The sequence below is a fragment of the Podarcis pityusensis genome (assembly GCF_964106645.2).
Source record: "Podarcis pityusensis genome assembly, chromosome: 12".
Taxonomy (NCBI): domain Eukaryota; kingdom Metazoa; phylum Chordata; class Lepidosauria; order Squamata; family Lacertidae; genus Podarcis; species Podarcis pityusensis.
The window spans coordinates 26,898,178-26,915,393 of NC_138037.1; the positions used below are offsets into that span (position 1 = coordinate 26,898,178).

The window sequence follows — 17,216 nt, forward strand, 5'->3', positions numbered from 1 at the left end:
TTTGCAGACCTACATTGTCCCCTTGATAAGAGACATGTCTTAAAATACAGGGACATCTGGCAACCTTACACTGGCGTTTTTTTCCAACTTAAAAAAAAAAAAGCATAACTCAAATTCGATTTTCTCTCTGGTTTGCATAGCTCTGAGCTAAGACACTTTGCACACATTCTGCTGATGAAATTTCTAAGCACTGCTGAATTATGAAGAGTCTCTTTTCTTCTCTTACCCACCCCCCCTGTTCATGTGCACGTGCACACCAGTCAAGAACACATTTTGGAATTGAAGGATATGAAAGCACAGACAGTTTGGGAATATTATTAGCCAGACCTCATTAATTAAATAAGACTAATGATTTATTCATAAATCCAGGACAATGAGAGGACAATGCAGTGCATTTACATTAGAGATGAGCACATACTTTGAGGAAGAATAAAAGGCTTTGAGCCATAAACATTGAAATCCTTGTTTCTAACACTTGAATGTATTGTATGGGCCATTTCCCTGCCTTATTTTATATCTCAAATGAGGAAATTGTTCCGGTAAGGAGTCTGAATGGCTGTTTCTGACCCTCTGGTATATATATAAACCTCTTAAAGAATTGCCTCCTTCTCACTTTTCATTTTTACTTGGAAAATAATTCTTAGAAACATTTAATCAAAATCAAATACAGATCCAAGAAACAAAAGACGGAACAGTATCAATATTAGGATTTCAGATATAAGCAAGCTGTCACTGGGAGTTTAATCTTAGCCAAGACTTAACTCTAGAACCAACTTATGGACTCAGCCTGAAACATGCAAGTCGAAAACCCAATATTATGATATATGTATTTCTTGCCAAAGATGATAAGCAACCTATCACTTACTAACATATGTTTCTAGACCCTGCTATTCCTAGTTTACATAATTAATATTTGGAATGGAATCAAACTATTCTATGCCAGTTCCCATTATAAGGGCAAAATATGATCACCCTCTGGGTGTAGGTTTATGTACCAGTAGGAAGGCAAAATATGATTACTTTTCAGCTAGGTTTATGTGAGCAGTGCTTTGAGTCTATGCACCACTAGATTTGACAAAGGATACTCTGTCCCTTTATGATGCCCATTACAAGCCAAAGAGGGATTCAATTCATCCTAAGGTCATTGGATTGGCCCAGGCACCCTATCAACGTCATCACTTTGCATCAGTAGAACAGCATAGCAAGGGATTTTACAGTGTTATTTGAGCCAAGTATTTGAGCATCTGAATTTGGTGGCAAGCCTTCCAGGCATGCTAGAAACCCAGGCATCTCTTAATACAAAAGAGAAGATGTGCAGCATTATATAATAATTTAATGCACAACTACCCATTTGCAGTGGTGTAGCGTGGGGGGTGCAGGGGGGGCCAGCCGCACCGGGCGCAACATCCGGGGGTTAGGGTTAGGGGGCGCAAATCCACGGGTTAGGGGGCGCAAATTACTTGCCTTGCCCCGGGTGCTGACAGCCCACGCTACGCCACTGCCCATTTGTACTTACACATTAAATGTGTTTCCCACTTTTCCAAAGCAATTTTTCAACACGTGAAATGAGTATGTGTACATGCAAAAATGAGCCTAAGTAACGCACCTGTGCGTATGTATGTATAAAGTTACTCTGATCATGTGTTATATTGAATAAGTAAATATGTTATCTTGAAACAAAGAGGTTTTTAAAGTTACAGATATGAGAATTCTTGACATTCTTTGTTTCTTAGCACATTGAATTAAATAACACCATTCTGTCAGAAGCCAGAAGCCCCCTTGTTCCCAATCTTTACTCACCCATTCTTCCCTGACAGGGAGACGCACACACCGTTTTGTGGATCGCCTCAGGTGCCGAAATGTATTGGGTCCACTCTGATCTTTGTTATCTGATTGGTGCATCTATCTGGATTCAGAAACAGGAGGGGGAAATGGGTTGGCTTTATAACCCATTTTAAGCAAATATCTGTTCAGAAGGGTGTACAGAATAAATGGAGTGGACTGTAATTTCATAAGCTCTCTCTAAATCCCAGCACAAATCTCTATTAATTATTTCTAATCCATGTAATTATGTTCAGCTCATATCTGATTTTTAAAAATTATTTTGAGCAACAAACTGCAAGCTGCCCTGCTTATGTAATTTCTTATCAGGCAATATCCAAAGAACATTTAAAAAGACAGATGAGGAACTTCTTTAAAGTAATGGAGGAAGATAAGAGTATGTTTATATATGATCAACAAAAAAGTTTTTGTGTGGGTGTGAACAAATGAATGAATATTTATGTGTGATGTATTATAGGTTGCTTGGAAACCTTTTGGTTAACAAGAGATTAACAAGTCTAATAATGGTAAAATAATAGTAATGTGTGAAAATGTATTGTGTGGGTGTTAGGTGTTCATGTGTATGAATGGGTGTGAGTTTGGGGTGCTCCTTTGCACTGTCTCAATACACTGCTTGCATGTGGTTCCTGGAAGGTCAAACTACGACCCTCAGCCTGAAAACGGTGCCCCACCCTTGCTGTAAGACTAAAATATGCATGCCTAAAGCTACCACCATTTTATTGATTCTGCTCTTATGCCTTTAACAGCAGTCAGGCACATACAAATTAAGCAGGTGGCACTTTTAATGGCATGGAGATTAGCCGTACCATCCAGCATTTTACGAATAAAAACAGGGCATGATAATATCCCAATTCCCTTACCTAGGATCATGTTCCCAAGTGTCACCCCAACAAATTGATGAAGGCTCTTTTCTCTGTGCTGTTTTTCTAAGGCTGAACAGAAAGTTGTGCGAGTTTACCTCAAAAGGTTTGACGCCGATCCCATTCCCCACCCATTCCAGTTGCTGATAGGATGGTCAGGTGCAAAAGAGGACAGGACCCCTGAGGAAATGTGAGGTAAAAATGTAATCACTAAATAATAAAAGCTCATATGCCAAAATCATTATCTAGCATTGTACATAGAGATACCATTCTGAGACTTGGCTAATGTACGTTTCTCCCACTTCATGGCCTTACAACAATCCTGCGAGGTAGGTTAAGCCGAAAGACAGAGGGTGGCTTAAGGTCACCCACTGAGCTCCTTAGCGGAGTGAAAATTACCCCACTGTACTTTGGCCACCTCATGAGAAGAGAAGACTCCCTGGAAAAGACCCTGATGTTGGGAAAGATGGAGGGAACAAGGAGAAGGGGACGACAGAGGACGAGATGGTTGGACAGTGTTCTCAAAGCTACCAGCATGAGTTTGACCAAACTGCAGGAGGCAGTGGAAGAAAGGAGTGCCTGGCGTGCTCTGGTCCAGGGGGGCACGAAGAGCTGGGCACGACTAAACGACTAAACAACAACAATAAACACAATGATTTAGACCTCAGGACTCCCATCCTCTTTATATTATATAAAGAGGCACTTATACCACATCCACTAAATAATAAAAGCTCATTATGTTATATATAGAGATGTTACTACAAAGATAGCATCCCGAGGCCTGGCTGAGGGGCTCTTGGATGTGGTATAAGTGCTGTCCCACCACCAGAGAGGGAGGCCTGCTGGAAAGAGATGGCACTTTCACTGCCAGAAGTACCATGGCATGTCCACAAAAAAACTTGAATTTAGAATATCGGTGGGTATGAGGTTTTGAGCTCACCTTATTGTTATGAGGCAGATAAGGGTTGGTACATGTGTTTTTTTCTTTCCAGTAAAACATGTCTGCAGAGCTCTACAGTCCCCAGGCTGCCTGTGCTTCCTCTTCTGAGAGGTTACCTCATGCTGGCCACCATAAATTTAAAGTCCTACCACTTTAAACACTCAAGGTTACCCGCAAAGAATTCTGGCAGCTGTTGTTTGTTAAGGGTGCTGAGAGGTGTTAGGAGACTCCAATTCCTCTCCCAGAGCTGCCGTTGGCAGAGTGGTTTAACAATCAATCCTTTCTTCTCAGGGAACTCTTGAGAATTGGAGCTCTGCGAGGGGACAGAGGCCTCGAGTCCTGACAACTCTCAGCGCCCTTAAAAAACTACAGCTCCCATAATTCTTTGGGAGAAGCCAAGACTGTTTAAAGTAGTATCACAGTACTTTAAATGTATGGTGTGAATGTGGCCTAAGTTTCCCCTTGAGCTTTACCTGTAGCATAGGCAACCCAGGAAGCCTAAAGAGTGCAGACCACTGCTGCTGAGGTGATTTGTATAATGAAATAACAGACATTCAAACAAAAACCCTCAGCCACTTCAAAAGGTGAGTGCACAACAAAAATTCCACCCCTGAAAATTTCACTGAATTTTTCACTGATTAATTTTGCATGCCGTTTTGTTTCTTCGTGAGGTTCATTCATTTAATTTCAGCAATTTATATGCCATTTAATCACTGAAGCCTGGAAGTGGTAAATATAAGAATCACAAAAATGCATATACTGGATGAAATCAGTTGCAATTAATTATGAAAACAGAAAATTGATGGATAATGGCGGGGGTGGGGACACATTGTTTTGACACAAAACTACACCCAGCCAAGCAAGCCCTGGAGCTGGTATGGCTAACTGGTTCCTATTCACTGCAATGTGAGGGGAAATAAGGGGGAAAGGCAAAGAGGGGAAGGAAAAGTCACGCTACGCATCTCAAGTAGGTCAGAATGGGTTTATGATGTGGTATTCCAGTGAATCTCCCTTACACACACACCACTACCACAATCGCAGGATTTTTAGCAATATTAATAAATATTGCTAAAAAGGTTACAATCTCTCTGCCTATCCATAATTACCCTACTAGTCATATACCCCTCCCCCTCCAACAGTGGGACCCTTTGCTCCTGCTTGATAGAAAATATAAGACAAAGAGTCCAGCAAAGAACACTAAAGCCTTTATTTTTAGGCCTGTGGTTGATAAGGAGACTAAAGCAACTTAGGTGGGGAAAACAGTGTCAACAGTTCACACAAAGTTTCTTTTCATGTTTAGGAAAAGCCAAGCAAGACTGAAACTATATAACTATGATGGGATTTTTTTAAAGAAGAAATGCACAATAAAGGCAGCCACAACCTATACCTGATACATGGAAGGTCATTTATAGGAGGTTTTGATGTATTGGAACTTGAAAACACACACACACAGACACAGACACAGACACACACACACACACACACACACACAGGCTATATTCATTCTTGCCCAAAGGCAGAGGATGGCATAGTTGCTTGGGGACTGCAATAGTAATTGCTCCTAAGAGGGAAAAGAAAACGTTCCCAATTGCCTTGAAAAGAAAGAAACATCTGAAGGACTCTTCAGGGCCATTCCAAGTTCAACTGAATGAAACCTTTAGCAAAGTGATGCTTTTATCCGAGAGTATTGCTGCAATCAACAGAAATGGACCTAGACGGAGACAAGCCAGGAGGAGAGACCGAGAGATGGCTATTGTGATGGGCATATCAGAACTGGGAGGGGAGGGGAATCAGCAAAAAACTTAAAAGAAAAGTAAAAGTAAAACACCAGGCAGTGAGTTTCTTCTCAGTTGTTCAGCATTTCTGCGCATACACTACTAGACAACAGAGGAGAAAAGTGTAACACACCATTTATTCATTCATTCTGTGGAACTGGGCTATACTGGTTATTTTGCTACATTGTTGGCTAATGTAATTGAAGTACATATAACAGAAACAGAAAGGGGAAATAAGACTTCTTCAGGGACCCATTAATTTCTTAAGGATAAAGTGTTTGAAGGTTCAAAGGCTTTGTTGAAGCTTATTTTAAATTTAAAATTTTCACTGCCAGGGGATTGATTACTATTCTTGCTTTAGCTTTATCAAACAATAAGTTGATCCCTGTCCTTTCAAAATTTTATGGTACTGCTCTTAGTATATTCAGCTAATTCTTTGTTTTATTTTTTAAAGGGAGGGCTAACTTCTTATAATTATTTCAAGGACAGAATTTATTTATTTATTTATTTATATATAAAATCCCTCTAAACTCTCAAGTTCTAAAAGCCGAGAAGCAATAAGGGTTCCTTCACATGGGGTAGATTCAATACATAGTATATTTGTGCATAGCTTTCCCTCTCTGGTACTAATTGGACTTGGACTACTGCAACACACTCTGCATGGGGCTACCTTTGAAGGTGACCCAGAAACTGCAATTAATCCAGAATGCGGCAGCTAGACTGGTGACTGGGAGTGGCCGCCGGGACTACATAACACTGGTTCTGAGAGATCTGCATTGGCTCCCAGTACGTTTCCGAGCACAATTCAAAGTGTTGGTGCTGACCTTTAAAGCCCTAAACGGCCTCGATCCTGTATACCTGAAGGAGCGTCTCCACCCCCATTGTTCAGCCCGGACACTGAGATCCTGCGCCGAGGGCCTTCTGGCGGTTCCCTCATTGCAAGAAGGAAGGTTACAGGGAACCAGACAGAGGGCCTTCTCGGTAGTGGCGCCCACCCTGTGGAACACCCTCCCTTCAGATGTGAAGGAAATAAGTAGCTATCCTATTTTTAAAAGACATCTGAAGGCAGCCCTGTTCAGGGAAGTTTTTAATATTTAACGCTGTATTGTTTTTAATACTTGATTGGGAGCCTCCCAGAGTGGCTGGGAAAACTCAGCCAGATGGGCGGGGTATAAATAATAAATTATTATTATTATTGTCAGATGCAGTGGCAGACCAAACATATCTAGATCATTTGTAATGTAATAATAATAAACTTTCCACTTGACAACCGGCAACTGAATATGTGAACTGACTCCAATGAATATATCGGGAGGGGTGGGGGGCTTCAGACATGCAAGTCATCACATGAAAAACATGATTGTGTGCACCCTGGCAGAACAAAATTTCTACCCCTTCCCTCCCACCAGTCATCATAGATTTCCAAGTGCTGCTATTTTCACACTTTTCAGCTTCAGTAAAGTCTTTTGAACATGTCCAGCAGGTTCCATATGCTCTAAGGCTTTCAGAGCAACCCCGCAAGTGTGCATATGGATGTTTTGCAGAAGAGGACAGTCCCATCCATTTCTATGGAGGAAGCAGCTCTTGTGACCTCCAGAGGAGCTCCATACCTGTATTTTGCACCTGCAGCAAGTTGTTAGATCAGACAGCCTGATCTGAATAATCTTAACGGTGACACTTCTTTCATTATTGGCTAATTGCTTTCTACTTTATCACATCTTGTATAATATGGGGTTTAACTGATAAAGTTAAGCACCAAGGTTCCGCCAGGTGAACATTAGGCATCTGCCATTAAAACGAATGAGAATGGAATGTGCTTAATCTTAGCTGGATTACACTCTAGTTAGTTATAGTTATATATGGTTAGTTATAGATATGCTCAAAAGGCTGTAATTCAGCCGTGTGATCCTATGCATGTCTATTCAGAAGGAAGGCCCACTGGGTTCAACAGGACCTACTCTCACATAGGAGTATACATGATGGCTGCTTAGAAGTTGGATCCAACCTGTCAGTTACACTTATGTCCCACTGAAATAAATGGGATTTAAGGGCAACTAAATTAGGTATGAAAATAATGACAGCTTAAAAATCTAAAAGAATGTCTGCTTTGGAATTTGCCCCTCCTCCCGGGACTAATAAACAACAAAAATCAATGAGGTTCCAAGTATATCATTGAACCAATACAAACTTACCAAAAGGACAGCCAAATAGCTTAAGTGTGTGTGTGTGTGTAGTTTTGTACTATTTTGTTGTTGTTACATTAAACTATGCAGTTGTCATTTTCTAACATTTTAATGGCTTCTGGATAAATCTTCCTAACTGAATCGCCAAATGTTCCATTAAATAAATATGCATAGAATTTTCTGGCTAATCATCTGTCATCATGAGTTGAAGCCCACAGCTGCTAAGAAAGACATCTAATTGCTGTTTCATCAGGCCTGGCTATTCTATTTACATAATTCTCTTACTGATCTTAATATAGATAGATAGATATATAAAGAAGGATGCTAACGTAATGCCTCATTAAATGTAGAAAGCTAAAGAAACATTTCTAGTCACAGCTGGTGGCTGATGCATATTTTTCTTTTCTTAAAATGTGATGGATCTTTGTGTAAATACATATATAAAGATATGTACATCCATGCATGTATATTATGCCTATATCTATGTCTATAAAATATGGGCATGTGGTATTCAAATTGAGAGCTAAATAAACTAGCTCTTTAAATGAGCAAGAGAGATAAAACATGACCAAAAGAAATTCTAATCCATGGCTTTTTCCTTTGATTTTGTGCAGTGTTTTGATTAAAGAGAATGTCAGCTGCAGATAGAATTAAATCCATAGGAATTAATATGTTTTCCTAAAAAGCATATTAATTGCCTTTCTTTTTAAAACAGAACTCTAATCACAAATTTGATAATACACCTTGTTAGTGCTCCATATGCAAATGTGTTTTAAAACAGTATTTATAGATTTTGGATTTGGGAGGTTCTCCTTAAGATCGGGAGAGATTGTTGAAAGTTTCAGTTTATCTGTAAAATTGTACTGCTAGTACTACAGCAAATATAACGGCAGTAGGAGTTAAGACTTGGGAAGGTGTTTTTTTTTATTTCAACCCCACATCCCAGGGTAAATTAGAATTGGTTTTTGTAAACCGCACTACCAGTATCAATGCTGCTTAGGATATCTGTTTCCTGAGTATCAAGAATGTGCTACAAGAGGGATGGGAAACCTGTGACTCTCAAGATGCTGTTTCAACTCCAACTTCCATCAGCCACAGACAGCATGGATAATGGTTAGGACTACAGCTTCCTCATCCCTGCCAGCTGTGGTTCATAGTGGGAGGGGGAAGCTGCACTGCATTCACTGGGACAGGAATGGGGCAGTGCAAAGTAGGGGGAGCTATGGGTTGGAGAGACACCTTCCAGTGATGCCTTGCCTCACCTCATCCCTGTTCTGATGAGCACAGAATGTTATGTTGAGGTACACAAGACCACTAAATGCCCTTCCTTGGAAACGGGCCCCATAGGTTTCAGTTAAATCTTCCTTGAAGTGGAGTATTCTTAGAACTGCAACCTGACACTAAAGTTATTACATGGAAGTCAGTTTCGTTGCAGTCAATGGAGATGGTGAACCATAGATCTAAGAAATGAGAAAAAATGTAAGTTGATAGGAGAATGGTACAGGGAGCCCAAAAAGACATGTATTACCATAGCAATGTGGCAGAATGATTTAGTATTCTAAACATGATGAAATCCTCTATTCAGTGCTCTCTTCAGTTGAGGAAACATCCTCAAGGTCATATTTCATGCATATTGCATGCATTTAGTATGCATTGTCTGATGAAATTCAGGATTTTTGTAGGCTGATGAACCCACACATTTTTTGTTTTACTTTTAACCTGTGATTCATTTCACAGATTTTGAGATATTTCCCTGCCTAGCTTCCCCCACCACACACTATCTATCTCAAAAATTAACCAGCTTTCACAAATGAAAGTTTTTGAAGGAGGAGAATATTTGTAGGGAGGTTATGTGCCACGAAATTGCTGCCCACGCTTTCCAGTGCATTTACCCATCAGTTGCCATATTGGAAAAAGTCGGATCTGAGGTGGTGAAGGGCGAAAGCAGGTTTTTTGCACAAAAGCACCAAATCAACTTCTATTACATAACGTGAATTTGCTGGTGATTGAAATTCACTTGAAAACAGCCCATAAAATGGAAGCGCCCCTTGTCTCTGAGGTGAGTACTCCTTAGGAAACCACATTTGGTCCTGGGCATCCAGTTTCTGATTCTTCCTATTTATAGAACAGAAATTGTAGGGCTGATAATAAACACTGTCAATTTTCTCAAATGGGTTCTGCTCCAAAACTTCTTTACAGATAATATTTTATAATTAAGTCTGGCACATTTATACTGGGCATTGCTACAAACTGGTTGTGTCTCTCTTACCCGACTCATTTGTTCTCACAATCTCAACCTTGTCTAGATTAATGCTGGCAGATTATTGATCAAGATGATCTGCTGGAGAAATCCCAGCTGCTGGAAAGAATCAAGGAGGCAGTAATTTGACTCTAGCAAATCATGGTTTGTTTGTTTAAGCTCTTTGCTTTTCAGTAAACAGCACTTTGTTGATTATGGCTACCTTTTACACAGCTATATTGTGGTGTGCAAAATGCTTTGACTCTCTCCCTTTCCCTCCCCACCCCACAAGTTTTGTTCATGCAATAAAATACTCTTCATGCCTGGGCTATAATTCAGTGGGTAACCATGTGCCCAAAGTGGGAGGAGAAAAAGAAGTAGGATGGTTTTGAAGGAAGTGGGATGGTTTCAAAGCAGTGATAAAAAGGAACATAAATAAGAACACGAGGAGAACGCTGTTGGAACAGACCAAAGGCATGTCTAGCTCAGCATCCTGATGTTAGAATGGTCAACCAGATTCTGATGGGGAGCCTGCAAGACGGACCTGAGTGCAACAGAACTCCCCCCCCCCACTTGTGTTCCCCTTGTATACAAAAGCATCTTGCATCTGACAGTGGAAGAAGTACAGTCATGATGCCCAGTAGCCTTAGGAAGTGGGATTCTATAATGTCTGAAAATAAGTGAGATGGTTGTAGATTAATCTGAAAACAAGCAGGGTGGTATCCCTCCCCACTATGATAACTGGTTTAAGCACATTATCTCTGTGTTGGATGACAGAATATACAACTTACAGTATATGGGAGTTTCATTCTCCTGTACAATTGGCACCAGGTGAAGACCTTATATTTCCTCAGATCTTTAATGTTTTAACAGCTTTATATTTTTGGTGCTAATCTTGCACTAATTTATTTTCCTCTTTCTTTTTTATGTGGGGTTATTGTTTTTTATTTCATACTGCTTGTGCATATGTTGGTTTTTAGATTATGTGTGTTTAGCTGATGTTTAGTATTATATGTAGTTATATGTAGTTGGTTTGTGCTGTTTGTGAACCGTAAGGGTTTTATACACATATACAACTTTTCATTGAAGTCATTGATAGCACTTTCTATTTCTCAACTGCAGGGAGCCTTAATGAGACCCAACCTACTGATTCATTTTTGGGGTAGCAAATACCTCATGTAATCTTATCACTTCCTTTCACAGTGGGAATCCATTTATATTTCCCATTGCTTAGAAACTCTGGCATCCATTTTTGGCCTCACGTAAGCCTTAAATAGAGAAGGTACCACGTAAACATCTTAGCCACTTAGAACAGCATGTGGATAAGTTTGGTGCTTCAGGGGGCGGCAAGATTTATTCTTTCTCTGCGCAAAGCATTTGGGGCTTCTGCGCTGTCCTTCAGGATTACTTTTCCATTCTGTGGGAAATTATGACATATTCAGTTCCTCCAGGTTGGTTGTTCAGGACGTTTGGGCCATGAAAGAATATCCATGTCAATCTATTAGCCCTCCTCTGGATACCCCCTATTGGGTCAACTTCAAAATGCCCAGCATGCTTCAGCTAGGAAACCAGTCCTTTAAGGTACAGGTGTCACACAGGTAGATTTGTACAACTACTCAGAGAACTGGCCTCCTTGTGATCTCAGCTACCAAAGGAAAACTTGAATAAGCCCTTTTATGCAACCATATTGCACTATTCCTCCAAAATTTTCAAAGCTACTGGATGGGGGGAGACCATTGCCCTCATTTAACATAGATAAAATGGAAGAAAAAAATGATTTATGCTTTGGGGTTTCCCAGATGTTGTGATATTGAGTACTGTAAAATTCAGGAAAAAAGCAACAAATTGTTCAACAAATAACTCTAGAGCGAAGAAGATCAAGCTTATCAGACTTTACAACATGATTTAATGTCAGTGTTAGGCAGACATCAGAAACATGCCATTAAGCTAAGCACTGATTATTCACTGATGTAAGAGCTTGCATTTAATGTCAGTGAAAGGAAACTGAAAATGTTGATGGTCTCCCTTAATATCCTGCTCTTTGTTTTATAAAATGATGCAAGCCCACTGTTTTAATTCATTAAGTGTAATGCAGAAACAAAACCGCACCATGCCGTATTAAAGCAATTAATGAATTATTCAGTTCTGTCTTATGACTTCATGTGTTAATACACACAAAGCCTCTGACCCCCTATAACATGGAGGTTTTAGTGATTAAAGAGTCATCTTGGCATAAATAGGTCAAGAAGAAGAAAAAACTCTGGAGCTTCTTTCCCCATCTAAACTATTTTCCTTAATTATAAAATGCTAGCAAAAGGAAGCAACGCAGACTCCTGAAACCCTATAAACTGCATATAGTCAGGCTCAGCATTCTTGGGATTTTCCAGATGTTGTCATGTTCAGAACTGTACAGTCAGCAGCACCCATTGCGTATTAACAACCAAGGGGTGAATCTTTAAGAGGGGGAGAAAAACTCTGAATAATTTAAAATGCCTGAGAAAGAACAAGAAAAGCGAACTCAGTTTGCCTGATATTGAAGGCAGCAAATTTTCATATTTTTCCTCCCAGTTGTCAAGAGTAGAATTATTATTAATTAAATTTCTATTCCGTCCTTCTTCCCAAAAGAGCCTAGGGCAGCAAACACCAAAGTTGTAAAATAACGCTATTAAAAGTAAAATAAAAACACATTTAAAACAACTAATAACAATTTAAAGCATCTAAAGACAATTAAAATTATCAAGAGCATCATGCTGGTCTTCTTAAAATAGGGCATGCCAGGGCTTATGTGGAACACTGCAGTTGTCCTTAATCAACACAATGCTGTATGTGAAATCAGTACCTGAAGCTAAACTAGCCTTTCTTCTCTTACTGCAGTGAAACCAGATCTCATGTTTCTCTCTTGTTGGATGTCTACTAAAAGCTGAATTTCTACAATCAATCCAGGGCAGAGCTGCTGCTGCTGCTGCTGCTGCTGCTGCTGCTGCTGCTGCTGCTTCTTCTTCTTCTTCTTCTTCTTCTTCTTCTTCTTCTTCTTCTTCTTCTTCTTTTTCTTCTTCTTCTTCTTCTTCTTCTTCTTCTTCTTCTTCTTCTTCTTCTTCCAGCCCCATGGTAGTTTAACAAGAACCACAGGAGAATCGGATGAATCCAATTCTGGGCTCTTGTACAGGCTATCTTATATGTAAAATATTCTATATCTCTGTTCAGGGATTTTTTCAGCTGGAACTCACTGGAACTCAGTTCCGGTACCTCTTTGGTGGGCACCATTGCCATTCTAAGGGAACGAGGTAAGCGTTCATGGTGAGCTCTGGCACATCTTTTTCTATAAAACTAGCACACACTCTGTTGTTCTTTAAATGTTACACTTCCATGCATATTAAGAAATGGAATGGCAGCACATTCATTAAATTGTGAGGTTCAGGATGTCACAAGTCTGCCACTAACTCTCTTTTCCAGGGATAGCATAACTAGATATTATGTGCCATAGTGATGGTTTTTCAGAAAGTTTACGTGTCAGGACGGATAGGAATATAAGCTGCTGCCAGACCACTGGTCTATCTTTTACCTCAGTATTGCCAACACTGACTGGCAGTGCCACTCCAGGGTTGCAGAAAGGAGTCTCCCAGCCCTAGCTGGAGATGTAAGAGAGTGAACCTGAGATCTTTTGCACGCGAAGCCCAGGCTTTACTACTGAGCAATCCAACACTATTAATGGATGTTTAGGTGTGCTTTGGTATGTTCCCGCTCCAGACAGCTAAAGCCCCTGTTTGACATAGAACTTGGCCACTGCACTTTATGCACTGGTAACTTCCAGATTGGATTATTGCAACATGCTTTTATGTGGGGCTGCTCCTGAATATGACTTCAGTTGCGACAAAATGCAATTGCTACAAAAGGCAAAGACCAAATAACTTCCCAGGGTTCTATTTAGAACTCACGAAACCTGTTCTAAAACAGCTATACTGGTTGCTAGTTTGTTTCCACACCCAATTCAAGGTGCTCACCTTAGTGTTTAAAGCCCTAAACAACTTAGGCCCCAAATATCTGAAAGATTGCTTCCTTCCCTACAAACCCTGGGTGAAGTGTACCTAAGAAACCATAGAATCGTAGAGATTAAGAGTCTTATTCTTTACTGATATGTGGCGCTATTCTTGTACTCTTAATAAAAGTTGTAGATATATGCTTCCTTTGGAAACAAGCAAGAACAGATCTTTAACTTTATGGACACTTTAAAGGCAGATAGGATAGGATTTTCTTTTGCATTTTATTAAACTTGCACAACTATGGCTTATGTGTTAAGATAAATTATCTTAAGAATTCATTTAAGTTTCCTGTTCTCTCTTCCGCCCTCCAGCAGCCGCTGTGCTCTCTCCTACATTAGTCAGGAAAGCCCCCAAATTTCTGGAGAGGCTTGGTTGGGGGGACGTTGTAGCGGGTTTCAAGGGGAAGAGGGGCCTGGAAACTTTCCTTCTGTGAACTTCCTTAACTTATCGTAAGCCTACATCTAGTGGTTTATACTGACAAATTCACATGTCATTACACTGAGTTCTAAATGAAAATCTGATTTTTTTGGGGGGGGGGGAATTCTTTGTCCATCACAGTACTCATTTACAGGCACATCACTTTTCACAAACACAGAATGTATCAAATAAGCCAGCGAGTCATTACTCTCTTATTCTCTTTCACGAGACATTTCATTTGAGGCAAGATAATTGCACTTTCTACTCTTCTCATTAGTAAGCCTCTGCTGATGTTGGCTATTGAATTAATGAGAACAGGTGGCATTTGGTTTTCTTTTTCTTTCTCTTCGCCACCCACCCCTTGAGCCTTTCTGAGTGTGTGTGTGTGTGTGTGTGAGAGAGAGAGAGAGAGAGAGAGAGAGAGAGAGTCAGTCTACCATTGCTTTGTTAATGGATAATCAGCTCAATTAGTAGAGACTTGACAGGTGCTATGCATGGCTAAATCACCTCCATTTCTTGTAATGAGCAGAAACACACTGTATCTCAGACGTACAAATTATATTACCAACACAAAACTAAAGTGAACAGAGTTTAAAGTGCATGATGGGTGGTGGTATATATGTACACACACACACACACACACACACACACACTTTTTCTGAGGCCCTGCATAGTCAACACCACAGTTTAAATTAAGCTGTGTACAGTGTAAATGTCAAACATAAACTCCTCACTTCACTGATACTGTAAATATTGGAACCAGAGAAGGCCCTAGTTCAGTGAATGAGCACATGCTGTGCCTGTTGACCATCTGAGATTCATTCCTTGGCATCTACAGTGGAAAGGATGTCACGTATTAAGGGCAGGAAATGAGGCCTTTGAGAAAATTGCCATTCAAGGCAGTATTTGGCTGGGTGGATCTACTTGTCGAGCTGGATTGACAGTCTATAACAGGGGTCCCCAAACTAAGGCCTGTGGGTCGGATAAGGCCCGAGGGACTTGTTTATCCAGCCCATGGCGCCTGCTCTTACCGGCGCTGCGCTGCACGGCTTCCCACTTCCGGATCGGAGGAGCACCAGAAATAGCTTGTGCACATGCACTATTTGCACATGCACAAGCTATTTCTGGTGCTCCTCCGACCCAGAAGTGCACCGGAAATAGCGTGTGCACACGCACATGGGCATGCGCTCCCCCGCCACCTGGCCCACCGCGCAATCAGCGCTGGAGACACTGGCCCGAGGTGCGGTAAGTTTGCTGACCCCTGGTCTATAAGGCAGCTTTGTACATTCATATAAATAAGTCACCAACACAGTGCCCATGAACACCACATAATCCAAAGTCACCTCTCATGGACCCACAAGGCCCTTGGCCCCTATCAGTTTTTCTTTAAACTATGGTATTTTTTAATTTTATTTTTACTGAGTGGAGATTAGTTTAAAGTGAAGAGTTTGCCTCCAGCAACCTATCTTCTGTAATTTCCCAGAATGCCTCTGTGCCCCACTTTGGCCCAGAGGAGAGCAGCAGAAGGCAAAAACTGGAGAAAGAGGAATCTGCAGCCACCTGGATGGAGAATGAGGAAAAGAGAGGAAGACTCCACCAATACCCAGGAAATCGGGGAAAGCAGTGGAAAGTGAGCAATGGGTTGGTGAATGTAACCATCTTGTGCATGGACTTCATCAGTTTGCATTCTCAATTTCATCTGTGAAATGGGTATTTTGTTGTACATTGTGAGGGCAAATATTTGGCATTAGGGGCTCAGGTCCAACCTCTGTCTTTTACTCAGTTCCTTGGGGCAAATTATTTATGCTTTATTACTAGCTAGGCTCCCACAGCAGCAGTTTTATGATGCTGCCCACAAAACGTATCAGATTTCCAAACGAAGCTACAGGCCCCAAAGGGTTAAGTAACCCTGGTATAAATATTACTAACATTATTCTATCAATATACTAAGCAAAAATAAAGCAGACTCCTTCTGGTTTTATTTTTCTGAAATTATATTCATATTTGAGTGATATGAGGGAAATTGTTATTTGGACTTTTGATTAATTGCATTTTAATAATGTGCTTTTACTGTCTTAACTGATGAACTTCTGGGCTAAGTAGTACAGATGCCTGCAGGAACATCCTGAGAAAACTAGGGGACAGGTAAGTGGGACAGAGTCAGCCAGCTAGTTCTGACTCACTTCCCAAGGTATGGTTGCATTCCACCTTCTGCAAGTGGGCAAGTTATAGCATGAGACCCTGAAGGATAAGCCAGTCTACAGAACTAAGCTCTGTAGTTGGACTTGCCTGGTAAAATATTTTTGGAGCTCTCCAACAGTTCTGTGACATAAAAGCTCACAGTACATTTCAAAGTATCTTTCCCAGATGGGTAAAATGCTAATATAACATATAACAATAAGTACTTTGGCCTGATAATTGGTACCTTGATCCTATACAAAGTCACAAAGAAGAATACAGCAGAGTCTTGCTCTTGTGATACAAGGCTATATGACAGGGATGGGAAACCTGTGTCATTGTCACACTGTCCCCCCAATGCTCTTGGACACCTATTCCCATTAGGTAGCATGACCAATGCTCAGGGATGATGGGCGTTGGAGTCAACAACATTTGAGGGCCAATATTAGTGACACCTGTGCTAGGCGGTTGTGATTATTAGGCCCAGAGGGCCATAGATTAATTGGAGGGCCACAAGTTAGCTGACTCTGGCCTACAGGGAGAGAGTCAGGCAGATAATTAATGCTACTCCATTTGCTCACTAGTCATTTGCTTGCATGCTTGGAGGGAGCAGGTTAATATCCAGCAATAGCAAAGGGAAGATGTCCAAAGGCTTGAAGTTAATAGTGGCCCACTGAAGGGATGTGGCATTTGCGCAGCGATGCTGGTCATGAAGCTGATCATGCCAACATTTAGCTCTAAT

The 17,216-nt window shown here is 40.7% G+C and overlaps 1 long non-coding RNA gene across 3 annotated transcripts in view; it reads right to left on the reverse strand.

Annotated features, from left to right (window-relative positions):
* Positions 1-17,216, reverse strand: part of LOC308459755 — a 239,035-nt gene that overhangs the window by 88,182 nt on the left and 133,637 nt on the right. The window contains exons 9-10 of one of the 3 annotated variants that reach the window (XR_013978305.1): positions 2,801-2,882; positions 1,801-1,902 (exon numbers count right to left, since the gene is read on the reverse strand). The exons of 1 other annotated variant lie outside the window; for it this stretch is intronic. This is a non-coding gene — a long non-coding RNA (uncharacterized lncRNA). The remainder of the gene's footprint in view (positions 1-1,800; positions 1,903-2,800; positions 2,883-17,216) is intronic. One more of the 3 variants, XR_013978307.1, reaches the window with a different exon arrangement.